The sequence below is a fragment of the Sinocyclocheilus grahami genome, unplaced genomic scaffold, assembly GCF_001515645.1.
Source record: "Sinocyclocheilus grahami isolate Dianchi unplaced genomic scaffold, SAMN03320097.WGS_v1.1 scaffold111.1, whole genome shotgun sequence".
NCBI lineage: Eukaryota > Metazoa > Chordata > Actinopteri > Cypriniformes > Cyprinidae > Sinocyclocheilus > Sinocyclocheilus grahami.
The window spans coordinates 1,371,277-1,374,667 of NW_015505290.1; positions in this window are offsets into that span (position 1 = coordinate 1,371,277).

Genomic DNA, 3,391 nt, shown 5'->3' on the forward strand with positions numbered 1-3,391 from the left:
GCTATTCAAGTGTCTATGCGGAGTGTGAAAGCTCATAATATTGCGCTCTGCAATATTTCTGTGAATAAATCTCTGACAGAGGCTATCAGCCAATCACTGTGTGCATAGTTAGTAAGTATGCTGACATCATCCATTGCAACAATGTCAACCCCGCCCTTACTCTTAGCTTAAGACTTCTGTCTATTCCTTAGTAAAAGTTTGTCTCAGCAGCTTTGTGAATAGGTTTTAAGAGAAAACTCTTAGCTAAAAACTTTACTGCTATTTAGGAGAACTCGTAGTGGTAAGATAAAATGTTTTGTGAATACGGGCCCAGGTCTATAACTTCTTTTATTAAACAAACTAAATAGCCTTGTTATTTATCTTATTTACACGACGGCATGTCATTTCTGTCTCTACATGGTCACGTGTTTACAATTCTCCTCTGCTCTCTGTATCGCACACGGTGGCGTTCTGCCCCGATGCGCACACACGGCACCTTATTTTGGCACTGTCCACATTTTCACGCAATGTCAGTCTATGCATTACTGCCAACGCGTGCATTCTCGTTCAAACTCATGTGTCAGAACTCGATAAGACTGCCTGAAGGCACAATGTGAGCATAAAAGACGCTCTGGACAGTTGACGGATCTGTCGAGTGCCGTGTGATAAGTTTTCTTCGCATGCACAGACAGCTTGCGAATACTGAATTGAGCTCTCTTCCACTTTTTTTTGCTTGGATGAACAAATACAGGCATGCAGTGTTGGGGAAAGTTACTTTTAAAAGTAATGCATTTACAATATTGCGTTACTCCATGAAAAAGTAACTAATTACGTTACTTAGTTACTTTTTATGGAAAGTAATGCGTTACGTTACTTCTGCGTTACTTTTTAAAATCTGGACAGGGCTTGCGTGTTTGTTTTTAAAATAAAAAAGTTCTATTTTTGGCAAATATAAAAGCCTTTTCACACCAAAAGTGAAATGAATAAGCCTCAGGCTGAAGGGAATGTAAGTTTATGTCCGTACAGTAGAATGCAGAAGAAGAAATTTCAACACACTTCAGCAATAAAAAAAGACACACAAATGTTGTCTAGAGTAATTTTTGCTTATTAGTACGGTTGAACTGGATCATCGAAGGTCAGAAGCAAAGACATTGTTAATAGAATGGGATTAAATACATAAAGCATATTTGTGTTGTTTAACATTTAATTATTGCAGGTTTGCGTCATATTCTGAGTTGCACTACTTTTATTCATTTTGAGGAATACTGAATCTGTTTTTTTTTGTGAGTTAGATGAATTGATGCATATTCATATTTATTTTAGAACCACAGTAACGTCTTCTGATTTCTCTCAACATGAGGACAGGAGAGCTGTCAATCAATAAATTGGAAAAAAAGTAACTTTTTTTTATTTGAAAAAGTAACTCAGATATTCTCTTGTAAATTAAAAAGTAATGCGTTACTTTACTAGTTACTTGAAAAAAGTAATCTGATTACGTAACTCACGTTACTTGTAATGCATTACCTCCAACACTGCAGACAAGATTACATCAACATGCGCGTCTTGGCGAATATCCTAGTAAATACAGTCAGTTAGGCCTATGTCTTAACGTAAACAGTTGAGAAAGAAAATGCGTGTGTGTCAGTATATTGGATCCGTGCTTTCGGTCTTAAAAGTAAAAGCAGAACAATAAACCTCTGTCAAAGAAAACAGAATCTCTCACTGCTCTTGACTGAACAACTTTTGTAACTTTAATAAGGATTCATCTATATTTAATTTATATAGTGAAGACTATGCAGGTTTATTTGACATATAATTGTTAAATTTCTGTACCTTAATTTCTTTTAGACCTACCTGAAAAACCTAAAAAGTTTATTTGTGCTAGGCCTGATCGATTAAAACGGTATCGATATTTGTCGACGGTACACCTTTTGATAATGATATTTAAAAAATTTCGATATAGTACACGATATAGTCACTTGCTATGAGTGACGCAGACAGCACACACGAACATGAGGGCTGTGCCTGCCTGTGATGAGGAGATTGTGAGTAAAGAATGAATATTAGTCTAATTTAAAATAAATATTTGCATTTGAATGCAAAAATAGTACAATCCAATGTTAGATGTGCATCAGTGGAGCACGAGATGCAGTGATGTAAGTGACGTTGTAGTTTAATGTTTTGTTAGTCTAGCCCACGAGACGCGCAGTTGCTGTGTTATAAAAAAAATAATATAAAAATATTAGAGAAATATAGAAGCTCAATGCGGAGAAGATCTTGATTAGGTTAAAACCAAAGCCAAGCCATTCACACAGAACGCATTTTGTAGACGGACAAATACGACTGCTGCACTCGCGTCTCACAGAAGAGATGTATAGAAAGCCATGCAAAGTTAAAACCGTTTGAACTTTTAGAAAACACGTCGCAAATTTGTGGAGGTTTATTCCTTTTCACTGCATCTCATATGTTTTTAAAGGCTGATGTGATGGGCGATTCGGCTCTTTGTATTAAGCAATACATATACGTGATGGTGTTTTGTTCATAATTGTTTATGCAATTTACGAAATTATTTGATTTATGTGAGTTAATTTAGACGTAATGCACGTTTTTTATAAACTATTACTTCCTTGCGTTGAACATTTAAAATGTGCTGCATTATTTTGCTCATTGCGCCCTCCTGTGGCCTCGGGAGACAAGCCAAAAGTTTAAACTATTTAATCTGCATATAAAACATTAGAAATTAGATTTTTGTTTAATTTGTTGTTTTTGACTGTTAAAACAAAAAAACATTTGTTGTTTGTCTCAATAAATTGAGTTAATTTAAAAATAGTGGTTAATTGTAAAAAAAATGTATATTGCTCTGTCAGCTTAACATCGTGATGGCTGTCAGCCATCGGCATGGACGACAGCATCGTCTATCAGCCCAACCCTAATATACTCCTGAATCGAATCGTATCGAAATCGTATCGTAGAATTTTTTGCGGTATCGGCAAATATCGTATCGCTGGGTATGAGAATCGATATCGTATCGTATCATGACAAACCCTCCGATTTACAACCCCCCCCTATTATTTTTTGAAATGTGGTTTTGTGTTCTGGTAGTTTCCAAGAACAGTAATTCATTCTGATGCTGTTTGATATATTGTGTCGTCTTAAATCTGGTCTTGTCCACAGCCATTTTAGGTGTTTTTAGAAGCTCTTAGAATAGTTTTGACACTTTCTGTTGGGACATGAGGACACATTCGTGACTCTTCCTTGAGCAGGACTAACCAATGCTGGTCAAATAGAGGAACAGTCCTCAACCAATGAGCTTTCATGTTAGTGGCACATGGATGTACTGTCAGAAATTTGAGGTTACCCTGCATGGCGGATTGCCCCACAGCTCTGTAATGGCATCAGTGTCACAGCCTCA